At 45.1% G+C, this 17,616-nt stretch overlaps 1 long non-coding RNA gene across 1 annotated transcript; it reads right to left on the bottom strand.

The window, feature by feature from the left end:
* Positions 1-206: 206 nt before the first annotated feature.
* Positions 207-17,364, bottom strand: LOC123330982. Its single transcript, XR_006547353.2, has 3 exons — positions 15,737-17,364; positions 7,297-7,514; positions 207-296 (listed from the first exon to the last, which is right to left on the bottom strand). It is a non-coding gene; the product is annotated as an uncharacterized LOC123330982 (long non-coding RNA).
* Between the last annotated feature and the right edge of the window lie 252 nt (positions 17,365-17,616).

The following is a 17,616-nucleotide window of genomic DNA, read 5'->3' as shown; positions in this document are numbered from 1 at the left end:
ACTCCAGTATCCTTGCCTGAAAAATTCCATGACTAGAGGAACACCGAAGGCTGGAGTCCAAAGGATCACAAAGAGCAGGACACGCCTGAGCGACTAAACACAAATACACGCATACATTCTTAGGATGATTTCATTCGTAATAAAGAGAAGAACTTTTTCACAGACTATCTTATAAACCTTTAGAAACAGTTAGTTGAGAGACTTCCATGGCCATCCACTGGTTGGAATTTGGTGCTCTCACTGCAGGACTCCCAAGTTCGATCCCTGGTCAGGGAACTAAGAACACACACGTTGTGCTTCACAGTCAAAAAATAAAAAAATAAACAAGGTCAGTGATAAAATACTCCATAAGAAATAGTTGTCCCCAAGTTTCATCCTTTCCTTCTACAGTAATCAAATGCCTGAATATTAGCAGGGGACTTGGCAATTTAGAACAAAATTACATTCTCCCAGGTGAGTGTGTAACTAAGCTGCACACAGTGGGATATAAAGCAGAAATGGTCTGAGAAACTTCCTGGACATACACTTACAGGGAAGGAGAATGTCCGTGTATATTCCCTTCCCTCCTTTCTGCTACCAGAGCAGTGGTTACGGCTCCCGGTGCTGGAGCAGCCACCTGGGACACAAGTGCAGAAGGAGCTTAGAAGATGACAGAACAACAATTCACCCTAACTGAAACAAAACTTGTTTCCCGCAGGTGGGGAGCGGCAGGTAGCAGAGCATACACGAGATGTTGTCCAGGCAGAGCTGGTGGGACAGCCCAGGGCAAAGGTGCAGACCTGAGGGACTTCCCTGGTGGGCGAGTAGTTAAGAATCTGCCTTGCAGTGCAGGGGACACGGGTTCGATTCCCGGTCTGGGAAGATTCCATGTGCCACAGGGTAACTAAGCCCTCACGTCACAACTACTGAGCCTGCGCACCACAACTAGAGAGGGCGTGAACCAGCAAGGTCCGCGTGATGCAACGAAGGTCCATGTGCTACAGCTAATGCCTGACGCAGCCAAATAAATAAATGGATTTTTTTAATAAAGAATTTTTTTAAAAGGTACAGACGTGGTAGATACACTCTAAGGTGCACATTTTTTGCCCATTTTAACATCTCTGAAATTGATTTTCATCTTACAACAAGGGTGCACTACAATCGCCATGTGTCATATTTTACATTTTTAACACTGTTGAGTAAAAAGAGGTACAGAGCAATGATGAATATCTCGCATAAAATATGGCCTCACAAGCTGGTCATCCAATCCCTTGCTATTCCATGCAAAGCTCTTCATTAAACCATCACTGGTGGTTTCTTGGAAGACAGACAACCTGCCAGTGAAGGTAAAGCACTGGGGAAAATTCCAATTTTTTTTTTTTTTTTGCATTTTGAGTATTTATTACCTTTGTATAAAATTTATATTTTATCTTTAATTTGTAATACTTTATAATATTGTGATGGTTTTTGCCATGTAACAACATGAATCCGCCATAGGTATACATATGTCCCCTCCCTCTTGTACCCCTTCCCACCTCCCTCACCCTCCACCCCTCCAGGTTGTCACAGAGCGATGGTTTTGGGCTCCTTGCGTCACACTGCAAACTCCCACTGGCCATCTATTTTACAGATGGCAATGTGTACATTTCAATGCTATTCTCTCAAATAATCCCACCCTCTCCTTCCTTCATTGTGTCCAAAGTCTGTTCTTTACATCTGTGTTTCCTTTGCTGCCCTGCACATAGAATCATCAGAACTCTTTGCAGATTCCATATATATGTGTTAATATACAAACTATGGGAAAAGAACATGCTGTCTTTTTCTCTCCTTCCACCCAACGTTACAAGAGTGACGAACTCAGTAGAGAGCCAGCCAGTCACAAACATAGATGGAAGGGGATATAATTCTGCTAGGAGAAGGACTTTTTGTCTGTGGCCAGCAATCTAAGCCGACTGGAAGTCAGTACTTTTATGGCCTTGAAGAATAAAAGATAAGAAAGTTTCCCTAGGCAGAAGTGGGAATTTCAGAGGACAATGAATTTTTTCAGACAGCAGAAAAAGGTGGTCCAAATGGACTCACCAACGAAATGCATTCTACAGGCAGAAAAGAGAACATTTGCCATGCTAAGTCGCTCAGTCATGTCCAACTCTCTGTGACCCTATGGACTGTAGCCCCACCAGGCTCCTCTGTCCATGGGGATTCTCCAGGCAAGAATACTCAGGTGCGTAGCCATTTCCTTCTCCAGGGGATCTTCCCGACACAGAGATGAAACTCAAGTCTCCTACATCACCTGCACTGGCAAACAGGTTCTTTACCACGGAGCCACCTGGGAAGCCTGAAGTCCAGTGTAATCTCTGCCATGGACCAGTGTCTACCATATTCCCCATTTTCCCTTTCCAACATGGGGTTCATGTTGTATTAACTTGTGTCCACTGAGTTACTACATATTGTCCATGCTGTGATTAGATCACTTCCTTTTTAGTTCAAAGACCACCAAATCAAGGAAGACTATCTTTTTTCGCTGGTGTGGGGGGAAATGCTCTGAAGAAACATCCTGCTTTCTGTTGGTCCTTATATATCTCCACCAAGTGAGTCTGTATGATTCGTGCTGTGACATTCAGAGCCAAAGCTCTTCAATAAACAGCTGAATATTTTATCTGTAAAAAGTTTAAAGTTCTTCATTATTTTCACTTCTAGTATATATTGTTACCTCTCAGACACAACCTCAATAATAACTTTATTAAAAAAAAAACAGAAATTTGACAAAATAGATTATGATTCTAAACTTGATCTTATATTGTGGGTTGAAAAAACAATCTCTTATAAAATGAAGATCAGACCATCTGACAATTTCTGAAAAACAAATCAGGAGAAGACTATCTTCTCTTTTTTAATATTTCTTTATTTGGTTGCTCCGGGGCTTAGTTGTGGCACACAGGGTCTTTAGCTGCAGCATGCAGGATCTAGTTCCCTGACCAGGGGTTGAACCTGGGACCCGGCATCGGGATGCAGAGTCTTAGCCATTGGACCACAAGGGAAGTCCCAAGGGAAGACTCTGTTGATCTGATGGGCAGGACCATGCCTCACCCAGAGATCCTGGCCTTTCACAGAGAAGCAGAACCAAATGGGACTCTTACATCTCCTGCATTGGCAGGCAGGTTCTTTACTACTAACACTACCTGGGAAGCCCATTATTTACAATGGTTCTGAAAATACTAACCAATGCAATCAATAATAAACAGAAATATAAAGTACAAAGAATTTAAAAGTGGAAGCAAAGTTATTTGTCTTTGTAGTTGGTATGATTACTAACTAATAAAAGCCCAAAACAATACAAATTTTTTGTAGGTTGGATGACTACAAAATTAATACAAAGAATTTAATAGCCAGTTAGATTATTAAGGAAGAAAATCTCATTTGTAATAACCAAAAAGGATAAAATATACAGAAATAACCTAAATGTGCAAAGTTGATGTGAACAAAATTTAAATTGCCCCTGAGGGATGCACACCAAAAAAGGAATTGCACAAATGAGAAAATGTACCATATTCTCAAACAGGAAATCCCTTTAAAAAGCAGACTTTTGAAAAGTAGACATTTGAAAAGACTTCCCTGGTGGTCCAGTGGTTAAGAGTCTGCCTTGCGATGCAGGGGCCATGGGTTCGATCCCTGGTTCAGGAGGATCCCCCATGCCTCGGGGTAAATAAGCTGGTGTGCCATGACTACTGAGCCCACATGCTAGGGCCCATGCTCTGCAACAAGAGAAGCCACTGCAGTGAGAAGCCCACGCACCCCAACAAAGTGTAGCCCTTGCTCGCCACAACCAGAGAAAGCACATGTGCAGCAACGAAGACCCAGGGCAGCCAAAAATAATCTAAAAAAAATTTTAAAGCATGTGAAAAGAGAAATAGATGCACAGACACAGAAAATGAACTTACAGTCACCAAAGGGGAAAGAGGGGGGAGGGATAAATTAGGATTTGGGGATTGATATACCAGACCACCTGACCTGCCTCTTGAGAAACCTATATGCAGGTCAGGAAGCAACAGTTAGAACTGGACATGGAACAACAGACTGGTTCCAAATAGGAAAAGGAGTGCGTCAAGGTGGTATATTGTCACCCTGCTTATTTAACTTCTATGCAGAGTACATCAAGAGAAACGCTGGGCTGGAAGAAGCACAAGCTGGAATCAAGATTGCCAGGAAAAATATCAATAACCTCAGATATGCAGAGGACACCACCCTTATCGCAGAAAGTGAGGAGGAACTCAAAAGCCTCTTGATGAAAGTGAAAGTGGAGAGTGAAAAAGTTGGCTTAAAGCTCAACATTCAGAAAACGAAGATCATGGCATCTGGTCCCATCACTTCATGAGAAGTAGATGGGGAAACAGTGGAAACAGTGTCAGACTTTATCTTTTGGGCTCCAAAATCACTGCAGATGGTGACTGCAGCCATGAAATTAAAAGACGCTTATTCCTTGGAAGAAAAGTTATGACCAACCTAGACAGCATATTGAAAAGCAGAGATATTACTTTGCCAACAAAGGTCCATCTAGTCAAGGCTGTGGTTTTTCCAGTGGTCAGGTATGGATGTGAGAGTTGGATTGTGAAGAAAGCTGAGCGCCGAAGAATTTATGCTTTTGAACTGTGGTGTTGGAGAAGACTCTTGAGAGTCCCTTGGACTGCAAGGAGATCCAACCAGTCCATTCTAAAGGAGATGAGTCCTGGGTGTTCTTTGGAAGGAATGATGCTAAAGCTGAAACTCCAGTACTTTGGACACCTCATGCAAAGAGTTGACTCATTGGGAAAGACCCTGATGCTGGGAGGGATTGGAGGCAGGAGAGAAGGGGACGACAGAGGATGAGATGGCTGGATGGCATCACCGACTCGATGGATGTGAGTTTGAGCGAACTCCGGGAGTTGGTGATGGACAACCACCAGGCCTGGCGTGCTGCGATTCATGGGATCACAAAGAGTCAGACACGACTGAGCAACTGAACTGAAGTGAACTGAAATACTCACTGCTATATATAAAATAAATAACCAACAAGGACTTACTGTATAGCACAGGGAACCATATTCAATATTTTGTAGTAACCTATAAGAAACACACATACACACACATACACTTATATGTATATATGTTTAACTGAATCACTGCACTGTACACCTAAAATTAACACAACACTGTAAATCAACTCTACTTCAATAAAAAATAAAAGTAATGTGAGAGACTGCCAGATATTAAGATACACTATAATACTATGGGGCTTCCCAGGTGGTGCTAGTGGTAAGGAATCTGCCCGCCAATGCAGGAGCTGTAAGAAACCTGGGTTCGATCCCTGGGTCAGAAAGATCCCCTGGAGTAGGAAATAGCAATCCATTCCAATATTCTAACCTGGAAAATTCCAAATGGACAAAGGAGCATGGTGGGCTATATAGTCCATGGAGCCACAAAGAGCTGGACATGAGTGAGCACATGCACACACACACACACACACACACACAATACTACAGTGACTAAGTTAATATGGTACTGGCACATGAAAGGATAGACAGACAGATTAAAGGAACAGAATTTAAAGCCCCCTCCCCAAAAGATTTACAAATAAATAAACATTTAACATATGATAAAGATGATATTTTGAAACAGTAAGAAAAAAATTATTGCAACAAAATAATGTTACATGTTAGTCGCTCAGTCGTGTCCGACCCCATGTAGCACACCAGGCTCCTCTGTCCATGAGATTCTCCAGGCAAGAATACTGGAGTGGGTTGCCATTTCCTACTCCAGGGATCTTCGTGACCCAGGGAGGAAAAACTAAATTACCAGATAGCAGGGCTGCCACATTGCAAATATTTTTTCCTAATCTGCTGGTATTTTTTTTTTTTTACTTTGCATATGGTGTTTTTTTGCAATGCAGGTGTTTTTTATTTCTATTTTTGCTTTATGTAGTTAAATACATCCATCTCTTTTCTTATGACTTCTGGGCAAGTCTTGGCCACTTTGAGATTAAAACCATTTTCATATTTTCTACTAATGCTTTATGACCTTATTTTTTTAATACTTAAATTGCTGTTTCATCTATCTTATCTTGATGGAAGATGTGAGAATGAGGCCATGTTTATTTCTCCTGGTGTGATTTCTCAGAGAACCAAGGTGTGTTCAGAGAAGAAAAGTTGAATCTAGGGAATTCCCTGGTGGTCTAGTGGTTAGAACTCCATGTTTCCACTGCAGAACTGCAGCAGACATGGGTTCACTCCCTGGTGGGGTAACTAAGATCCTTCATGCCTCAAGGCGTGGCCACAAAAAAAAAGCAAAAGAAAAAAAAAGTGATTCTTCCTTTGCTTCTAGAACAAGAGCTAGCTCCCAACCGCAGGGAATCAAATAGCTTGCGCTGGTCAGTCACTTCTTCAGCTCCAGTCCTGAGAACGCTCACAATAAAACGTGCAGTCACCAGCGGCCCTGCACTGCCTCCAAGACAAAGGTCAAAGGCAGGCTGAAGGCACTTGGGACCTGGCCCGGCTTTTCAGTGCAACCCCCCTCTGGCTCACTCCCTGCCCCAGAGGGCCCTCACTGATTATCTGGGTGAAAGAAACGCCTTGTGCGTACTGGAATTCACTCTTCACCACGTTCCTCGTCTGGCTGACTCATTTTTCAAATTTAAAGCCAGTCATTACGGGGAACTCCTTGGTGGTTCTGCAGTGAGGACTCCACGCCGTCACTACAGGGGGCACAGGTTCAATCCCTGGTCAGGGAACTGAGATCCCGCAAGGCTCACGACTCGGCCAATTAATCAGTCAATCAGTCACAAATAAAAAGAAATAAAATAAAGTCAGTCATTACCTACCCCTGGGATGCCTTGCCTTACACAGACACACACACAGACATGCTCCACCCACATCCCTCCCCCAGGGCCAAGACCCCTCCACACATATCACTGCCAGAGCAGAAACCACAGTCCATGCTGGGTTGTCCTCCGCCGTGTATCTTCCCTGCTGGACTCCAGACAAATATGCCCAATGCTTCCGCCCCCCCACCGACCTTGTGCACAGAGATGCCGAATGAATGATTCAGAATGAGTGAAGGTCTTCCAACCCTGATCCCCTTTATAAGCATTCTTCTAATGTCAAGAATGCCAAAATCATCAGGAAGAATATAATATATTCACAGCAGTAATATATGTAATGTCCAGAATAATACATACTATAAATGCTTCATTTCTAACAGAGTGACACTTAGTCTGCCATTCTGCTACACAACAGCCTGTTGGTTTTTGCAAAAATGGCCCAAGTATGCTCCTCCCTGTATCCATACCTCTTTTCAGTGTGATGATTGTGCAGCATCTTCCTTCCAGAGGTGGAGAGTATTTCTTTGTCCTTGAGGCTGACCTTGGGAATTGCTTTGGCCAATTAAGTGTGGTAGAATTGACATTGTTCCCATTCCAAGCCTGGGCCTCAGGAGTCCTTGGGTGTTTTTTTGCTCCTTTTTTATGGAATGCTCACCCAGCCATGTGCAAAGTTCCATCTAGCCTTCTGGAAGATGAAATACATACGGTCAGGTCACCTCTATCACCCAAGGGGACCTGCAACACCCAGAGGCAGACAGTCTAACTGAGCAGCAGCAAACCACAGGCACATGACTGACCCTAGTCAGGACCAGCAGAACCGCTCAAAGCCCAGTGCAAATTGCAGAACCACAGAATCATGAGCTTAATGTGTTGGGATGTATTTTTTTAAGTCACTATGCTTTGGAATGGCTTACTATGCACTTAAAGCTAATTTACAGGGGACTTCTCTGGTCCCCTGCATTGCAAGGCAGATTCTTTACCACTATCCCTGGTCAGGGAACTAAGATCCCACCTGCCATGGGGCAGCTAATCTCATGCACCGCAACTAGAGAGACTGAGAGCCACAGTCTGAGCCTGTGCACTCTAGGGCCCAAGCACGGCAACAAGAGAAGCCCTCTCCCCACAACAAGAGAAGTAGACTGCAACGAAGACCTAGTATAGCCAAAAAAAAAGCCTATTTACAACTGGTTATTGAATTGTTGGGCTTCCCTGGTGGCTCAGATGGTAAAGAATCCTCCTGCAATGCAGGAGACCTGGGTTCGATCCCTGGGTTGGGGGATCCCTCCAGAGGAGGGAATGGCAGCATGGTAACCTACTCCAGCATTCTTGCCTGGAGAATCCCCATAAACAGTGGAACCTGGCAGGCTACAGTCCATGCGATCGCAAAGAGTCGGACATGACTGAGCGACCAAGCACAGCATTGAATTGCTGCCATCCTTCTATATCAGTTACTAAATATTCATACCAAATCCCCCACCAGCAGCAAAGAGACCCCTGGCTACTCTACAAACCAGCAACCAAGGGCGAATGCCAGGCCCAGCAGGGGTCTTAAGTACATAGGCTGTTTCTATAGCCTGGTCTCTCCTGACTAAATGATATTAATGAGGTATCAGTTGTTAAATATTAACATCTGATTAAAGGGGAATAGCTAAAGGAGCTCTAGCATATCAGAATATTACATTGTCACTAAAAATAATCATATGAACTGTCACTCCATAAAGCCATGTTAATAAGATAATGTTAAGTGGAAAAGAACAGATCGCTACTGACTGGTATGCACCCACTGTAGTAACATCAAATGCCTATGTGCACAATGACAAAAAAGAGAATTGATATTATAGTACCAAGAGCTTGGTGTTTTTGTTCTCTGTAACTATTTTATTTTAGTGCATAATAAGAGAAAAGCAACTCTAAGTAGAATACATTTGGCAACTTGTCTTCTTGGAATTGAATTATCTCAGAGCAAAGCCCTGATGTTGAGTAGAATGCATTAAGAAGAAATATTTCATTTCTTATAGGTAACATATCCTAAATGTCTATTTAGATTTCTAAGTTATTTTTAAAGGGACTTCCCTAGCAGTCCAGTGGTTAAGACTTCCTGCTTCCAAAGCAGGGGGTGCAGGTTCAGTCCTTGGTGGGGACATAAGATCCCACATGCCACAGGGCATGGCTATAATCAAATAATTAATTAAATAGCCTATTCCCAAGCTGTCTTTAAAAAATAAAAAAATTAAGTGATTTTTTAAAAGATTAAGATGTTACAAAATAAGAACAAATCAATGTGTTCTAGAATGAATCATGCTTGTTTAAGTAAATACTAATTCACATGTGGGTTAACTTTGCTCCATCAGCTTCCCTCCCCCAACCCAACATGGACAAGAGCCCTGTTTCTGCCAAACTAGATGCCCAAATTCTTGTGATACAAACTCTAGAGGATGTGTATACCAGACATTGCCAAATTCGTATACAATATCTATTCTTTCTGTCTTTATTAACATGACCCTGATTTTTCTTCTCAGGGTTGGAAGGTGACAACTTACCTCCCCAGGATCCCTTGCTACTATAGTGATGGCCATGTAACCATTTCTGGCTAATGAGAGGCAAGTGGCAATCTAATGCGAGGGGCTTCTGGGAAAGTAATTGTTTTCCTGATATAAAGAAATACAGAAGTTCTGTGTGAAGTTTTGTGTCATACCTTTGTAACTGTAGTGAGCTTTTTGAGGATAAGGGCTTCATCACTATTTTAAAGTCCTCCTCTACATCGTTTTAGCTGAGTGCACAGGAGCTTGATTGAACAAACAAGAATTAAAAGGACATCAAATAATTTTGCAGACGCAAAGTCTGAATTTTAAAATGTGGATCAATGATTCTTTGAGTTCCTATATGCTTTATTTTAAGAAATAAAGAAGATGTAGTACATATATACAATGGAATATTACTCAGCCATCAAAAAGAACAAAATAATGCCATCTGCATCGACATGGATGGACCTAGAGGTGATCATACTAAGTGCAGAAGTCAGAGAAAGACAAATTTCATATAATAATACTTCCAGGTACCCACTCTAGTATTCTTGCCTGGAGAATCCCAGGGACGGGAGAGCCTGGTGGGCTGCCGTCTATGGGGTCGCACAGAGTCGGACACGACTGAAGTGACTTAGCAGCAGCAGCAGCAGCAGCAGGTGGAATCTAAAATACAATGCCAGGAGCTAAGTCAATTCAGTTGAGTCTGACTCTTTGCAACACTATAGACTCTTTGCAACACTATGGACTCTTTGCAAAGGTTGAGTCTAACTTTTTGCAACACTATGTAGCCCACCAGGCTCCTCTGTCCATGGGATTCTCCAGGTAAGAATACTGGAGTGGGTTGCTGTGTCCTCCTCCAGGGGGATCTTTCCAACCCAGGGATCGAACCCAGGGATCGAACCCACATCTCTTATGTCTCCTGCTCTGGCAGTGGGTTCTTTACCACTAGCGCCACCTGAGAACAAAGCAGAAACAGATTCACTGAGGTAGAAAAAAAACTTATGGTTACCAAAGAAGGAAGGAAGTTGCTGCTGCTACTGCTGCTGCTAAGTTGCTTCAGTTGTGTTCAAATCTGCACGACCCCATAGACGGCAGCCCACCAGGCTCCCCCATCCCTGGGATTCTCCAGGCAAGAACACTGGAGTGGCTTGCCATTTCCTTCTCCAACGCATGAAAGTGAAAAGTAAAAGTGAAGTCGCTCAGTCGTGTCCAACTGTTCACGACCCCATGGACTGCAGCCCACCAGGCTCCTCTGTCCATGGGATTTTCCAGGCAAGAGTACTGGCGTGGGGTGCCATTGCCTTTTCCCACAAACTACTATATATAAAATACATAGACAACAAAGTTCTATTGTATAGCACAGGGAACTTTATTCAATAGCCTGTAATAAACCATAGTGGAAGAGTATGTGTATATATATATATACTTATTTTTACATGTATATATACTTATACTTATATGTTTATGTATTTATATTTATATATAAGCATGTTTAGTTGCTCAGTCATATCCAACTCTGCAACCCTATGGACTGTAACCCCCCCCAGGCTCCTCCATCCATGTGATTCTCCAGGCAAGAATATTGGAGTGGGTTGCCATTTCCTCCTCCAAGACATCTTCCCAACCCAGGGCTTGAACCCAGGTCTCCTACATATCCTATGTTGGCAGGCATATTCTTTACTGAGCCACCTGGGAAGCTCTCTCTCTATGTGTGTGTGTGTGTGTATCTGAATCACAGAAACTAATGCAACACTGTAAGCAACTATACTTCAATAAAAAAAAAATTAATAAAGAAATCATTCATCAGGCATATGTCTTCTACCTTCGGCCATTTCCCTCTTCTGGCCTGGAATAGAAATACGATGCCCGAAGGTGCAACATCCATCTGTGAGAATGAAGAAAGCTACACGGCCTCAATGGCAGAGCAGAAAAGCAGAAGGAGCTGCTGCTCCAGCTGCAGAACACCTTGCAATGGACTTTTCTGGAGGGAGAAGAAGAAACCTGGTACTTGTTTTAGCCACTGTAGTGAGGTTCTGCAACATGTAACCAGACACAATCTGGTTGATATAAAGGTGGGACGAGTGTTGAGAAAAAGGAGGATGGGATGGGGGCTTTGGACAGAAAGGCTAGGCCAGTCCATTTCAGAAAGAAGTAGATGGGAAGAAGGAAGGAGCAGGAGAAGACCCAGCCCCGGACTGCGATAAGGGAGCCAGGTAGATGTTGGCACAGAGATCATGTGAGAAGAAAAGGCCTTTGGAAGTGTTGTTAGAGCTTAGGAATCACAGCCCCTGAAAGGTCGCCAGCAGGGTCCTGTCACAATGGAATTCCTTCTCAATTACCTCTGGCTGCTGCATTTTATCTTTGTGTATAGTGGGGGGAAGAGTGTCTCTGCAGTGACCCAGCCAGGTGGAGCCCCAATATTTACTCTGGTGAATAAGCATCAACTCAGGCACACTCTGAAAGAGCAGAGACAAGGCAGCAGGAGATGTGAGGTCAATCACCCTTTCAGGATTCGCTGTGGAATCTCAAGCCAGTATGCTGCCATGTGTGGGCTCAGGCTCCCCTTGGGGAAGCAGGGGAGGAGACCAAATGTGCAGGGAGAAGCCTTTTGGCTCAGTGCCTATAGTAGCCCAAGAGTTACTGCAAGAGAGCATGCCTGGACTCCTCGAAGGATATCCCTGCTTTGGGTAGTGTTCCTTCTGGGCTTTGATGGCTGTACAGGGTGTGAAGGAAAGAACCACATGCAGAAAGAATGAAGGTCGTCCTAAGCCATGAACACCTGTCCACCAGCCACTCTGACTTGACCACTCTGATGAAGATGGCCAAAAGAGAAGTCGAAGCTCTGTAGCTGGGCTACAGCTGAGCTCTGTAGGTGTAGCTATAGCTCCATAGCTTGCCCAAAGCCCTTCCCACCTGGCCGGCTTAGACTTGGGGCCTTTCTCCCCCTGTTTCCCACACACATCTCCTGTGTGGTTCCCAGGCCATCCACAGAGTCCTCAGCCTCTTGTGATACTCCCCACTGCCCTCTCATCCAGTCCCACCCTCTCCCTGTAGGAGATGGCTTCCCTTTTTGACCTGGAAAACTTCAGGGCCCAGAGCCAGTATTTTGAGAAAAATAAAAGCAGCCCTGGGAACTTTCAGCTAGTCACTGGCCCAGCTGCTTCCAGCTAGGTTGTGACGTCCCCTTGATAAACAATTTCATAGAATATCAACACCAGCTGAGAAGCCTGACAATGATACCACATGGATATCATACCTGAATAGAGAGAGAAACAGAGACTGTGCAACCAGGAAAAGGACCACATCTCCCCTCTTGGGGTTGAAGAGAGCTGCCATGGCTTCTTTTTCAAGAACGTCTCTATTCCCTACTCCATTCCTCCCATCTCCTAGACGAAAGGTATTAAGACGCCCAGTCATCAAACTGCTCCTCCTTCTAACAACACTATCCCAGAATAGACCCCAATTCCTCGTACTCAAATTGCCAAACACAAGCCCAAAGCCACTGTGATGCCTCTCCGAGCCATTCTTACCCAGCACTGCACGGTTCCCTGGGGCACGTGTTTTCTCTTCACGTAGCAGCTTACGAACCCAAGTCCAACTCCATGTGCATTCCTTGGGCCCTTGCCAAGTGGTTGGTGACAATCTCTTCCTCTTTGATCTGCTCCAATCCAGCAGAGCTAATCTCCCCTCCCATGGACACCTACTATCTGGAACATTCTGCTGTAACATTTCTCCTTGGTTCCGCCGTCTTGCTACCTCTCTCCTAAAAGGCCTGCTCATTCCCTCGTGATGAGGTCCATGTCTTCCTCTGCACTGAACAGGTCCCTTGGGTGTCTTTGAAACAAATGCCCCAAGACCAACCACCACTGGGAGTTCCCTGGCAGCCCAGAGGTTAGCACTTGGCACTTTCAATGCAGTGACCCAGGTTCAATCCCTGGTGGGGGAAGTAACACCCCACACCAAGTGCCACACATGGCCAAAAATTTTTTTTAATAAATATTCTTTTAAAAGACCCCACATCACAAAGCAGCATGGCTAGGCCTCTAAGAATCTCAACCCTAAGCACCAAAATGTTCCTAACTCTTCCCCCTTCCCGGTGCACACATCACATGGAACCACAGGACGGGAATATTAGAAAGTCTTTCTTCATCAGCACTTGCCCTGCTGCTTTTCATTTTTGCCATGTGCGCTTTTCTTAAATTTGCAACGTTGCCATCACTGCTGATGGCCCGTCGAGGCCGCCTCTGTGGCTGGAACCTCCCCTGACAACAAGATGCCACGTTATTGCAAGAAGAGGACTGCAACGGCAGGCAAATAACAGGAGCACAAGTTAATGAGTTGAGAGCACCAAGCTCCTTCAGCAGAGGAAAGAAAGGAAGAGTCCTGAGGATTAAATCACATCCATAAAGTGTCTGCAAAGAGGCGTCAGAGGGGCTGCTGGCAGCCTAGGGCTGAGGTTTAACACGCACAGTAGCAGTGCCACGAAGCAGGCTTGTGGAGAGCAGCATTTGCTGAAGTGCCCCTTTCTATTTCTTTTCCAGTTTAAACACATGGACGTGCAGGCCAGCTTCACTTCTCCTGGCCCTGGCTCGACAGGACACTGCCAGGAAAGGCGGCCACAGTCCATCTTCCAAGGTTCTCTGCACGAAACTGAAACTGCTTTCACAAGGAAAATGCGATTTTGCTCAGCCTTATGGAATGTGGAGCAAATATTTTTTTCAAAGACAGCTTAGGTGGGGGTTTTTTCCCCTCTCTGAAATGGTTCCCTAGATGACAAGGGTAGTACAAACACCACTCACTCACCAAAATTTAAAAATGAAAACTTCTTAAGTCAGACAGAAAGACAAATATCATATGACATCGCATATATGTGGGATCTTAAAAGGGTGATACAAATGAGCTTATATACAAAATAGAGACTCACAGACATAGAGAATGGACTCTGGTTACCAAGGGTGAAAGAGAGATAAATAAGGAGGTTAGGATTAACAGATACACACTAATATATATAAAATAGATAATCAACAAAGACCTACTGTATAACACAGAGAACTCTACTCAAGATCTCATAATAACCTACAATGGAAACGGGTATGAAAAAGGATATGACTATATACGTATAACTGAATCATCTTGCTGTATGCCTGAAATTAACACAACCTTATAAATTGACTACACCTCAATAAAATTTTTTTAAAAAAAGAAAATGTCTTCTCTGCTCCCATTTCCCCACTCCCTCATACAATATCAGACCCCACAGCCCAGCACCTCGCTCTCATCAGAAAAGAAACAGGGTCACAGACACACACAGGAGAGAAGGGGCCCAGCAGGACTCGCTGGAAGAGAAGAGACTTTTTCTTGTCGTCTCTTTTGCCATAGTTGAGGGGAGGTTGAAATAGAACAAAATGGCCCCTTTCTCTTTTTTTTCCAACGAAAATTAATTCTGCAGCCACAGGAAAGGGTTGTAAACCAGATGCCGCCTCTCAATAGTTTAAGAAACATGTGACCTGCAGAATCACCTCAATTTTGTCACCTGGAAAGTAGGGTTCTCTTACCTGACCTTAACATCAAAGGGATGTTATAAGAAACATTCATACAATATCTTTAAAGTCCCTGTGATTTCTCAGAGGAAAAAAAAACTGAATATGAGGTGAGACTGTCAATGTAGGCATGTCCAAAAGTGAGTGAAACAAGTCTTAGCCCTCAAACCACACTCGCCTTGCTGCTCAGAATGCCAGCCCGGCCAGGGCTGATGGTGGCGGGGGGAGCACCCGGGCTCCTGAGCGGGAACTGCCCGGTGTCATGTGGTTTCCCTGCACCTGATCTGCACTGGAATCGGGGACACACCTGGTTCCTGAACTTGGTCCTGTTTTATCGCACAGCGTGGAGGGCCTCCAGGGAGTCAGAGGGAAGGGTCAGCCCTCCTACCCCGCCACGCAGCCCTCCTGGAGCCTAGGCACCATCACTGCCAACCCGTCGCCCCACCATCATCACCAGCCACTCATCACCATTCCCTGCCTAGACCTCCATCACTCAACTCACACCCATCACCACCCACCGGACCAGCATCACCCTCCCATCCCCATGAGCATGTGCTAGTGTTACCAGCCAGGGTTCCTGGCCTTCCTCAATCAATAGAAATTGATCGGAGGCCAGATAAGAAGTTCAGACGAGGTTCTTCTACTGGGGCTCCTGCTGCAGAAGAGGTGGGGCAAGAACAAACAGCAGTCCCTTGCTCTCTCACTCCCTTGGTGGGGCGGCGGGGTGGCGGGGGGAGGCGAGCTCATTCCTTACATGGCGTGAGGGTAGGGGTCAGAAAAGAGGGGTGCTTAGATGGTTTGCTTACCCTTTAGGTGGTGTGTGCAGGGGGCATGCACAGTACCTGCTTTTGCTCCAGGCTCTTCCAAAGAGGCGGTTGGGTTTTTCAGTCTCTTTGTATCTTTCATCCAGAATTTGCCCTAACTGCATGTGCAACACAGTTATTTTTAGCCCCATATAGTTTCTTTGTATTTTGATGCTGGAGGACAGGTGTGGCCAGGTACAAATGTGCAAGTGCGCTCAGTCGTGTCGACTCTTTCCAACCCCGTGCGCTGTAGCCCTCCAGGCGCTCTGTCCATGGGCTATCTCAGGCAAGAATACTGCAGTGGGCTGCCATTTCCTCCTCGAGGTGATCTTCCTGACCCAGGGACCAAACCCACGTCTCCTGCATTTGTAGGCAGATTCGTTACCACTGGCGCCACCTGGGAAGCCCGACCAGGTGCAAACACTGCAGCAAAGGGTCCCAGGCCTGTCTCCCTGCTTCAAAAACTAACCCTATACACAGAGGGCAGACAAAGACCAAGGAAAGAGGCAGCCACTCCAGGTGGGGAGGAGGCAGGTGTGACAAGCCAGGGAACTTACACATGAGGCTGGTCTGGGGCACCACAGTCGAGGGCATCTCCCCACCCACCTGCCAGAATCTTCCAAGTTTAAACAGAGGCCTTAACTGGCTTCGGTCACATATACCGTCCAGATGATCCTCATACCTTACTCTCTCTCAAGGCTGTGTCCTTGAAACTGGCTCCCCTGTGGGGCCATGGGCGGAAGGTACATCCCAAGGACAGGGGAAGTTGGGAGAGGGTGGCAGCTCTCAGGTCAACCTGCAAGGAGACAGAGTCCACAGAGCTGACTACTGGTCAAGACCACCCAATGGATCCACGCAAACCTTTATATTTGTCATCAGAGAATATTTAGCAAATCGCCTAGGACAATAACAGTAATAATCATAATAGCTCATAATTCTGAGTACTCACTGCATACCAGAGACCATTCTAAGAGTTTTTCACATGTCAGCTCATAATCACTTCATGCAGGAAGTGTTACTGGACCTATTTTTCATCTGGGGGAGCTGAATCACAGAGGCCAAGTGATTTGCCTCAAGTCCTACCGCTAGTAAGTGTCATACCCACCCAGGGCCCATGACCACCGTGTCACACTGTTATCCCACAAAATAAATACAGGGCACGTTAGTGAAGGGCACTGGTTAAGTTCCCTGGGTTACTGGAGTACCTGGGCCAGAAAGCCCAGCTGAAGCTGCAGCCGTTCATACTCTGGGCCATTTGCTCACCCCAAGTACACCACACACTCGAGGACAAAGCTATGGTCCTTAGTGATAATAGCCAGGCATGATGCTAGCCATGTACACCCTTGGTTTTCTTCATTCTCACAAGAATCTCCTGAGGTAGGTATAATACCTTTCTCATTTTATACAAGAGGAAACTGAGTCTCGGAGCAAATCTACAACCTGTCTGACTGGCATGCGGCAATACATCTGAAAGAACCATGTCCAGAGTGGTCACCTGGACCCAGTGTGCAGAGTTCTGTAAGAAACTAGAAGCCACAGCCCTTGGGTCTCTGCTGTGGCTTCAGCATCCAGGCTGGAGCCTGAAAGGCCAGCTACAGTAGATGAAGACACCCCATGCACGCCTGAAGGAAGGAATGACTGAAAGAAACAGCGGTGCTCGTAATCAAAGTAACAGCCAAATGGATCCAGGACATGGAACAACAGACTGGTTCCAAATAGGAAAAGGAGTATGTCAAGGCTGTATATTGTCACCCTGCTTATTTAACTTATATGCAGAGTACATCATGAGAAACGCTGGGCTGGAAGAAGCACAAGCTGGAATCAAGATTGCCAGGAAAAATATCAATAACCTCAGATATGCAGATGACACCACCCTTATGGAAGAAAGTGAAGAAGAACTAAAGAGCCTCTTGATGAAA

Source organism: Bubalus bubalis, chromosome 21 (assembly GCF_019923935.1).
Source record: "Bubalus bubalis isolate 160015118507 breed Murrah chromosome 21, NDDB_SH_1, whole genome shotgun sequence".
Classification (NCBI taxonomy): domain Eukaryota; kingdom Metazoa; phylum Chordata; class Mammalia; order Artiodactyla; family Bovidae; genus Bubalus; species Bubalus bubalis.
The sequence above is the reverse complement of the archived record's forward strand: the minus strand, read 5'-3'. Positions and strand labels throughout refer to the sequence as shown.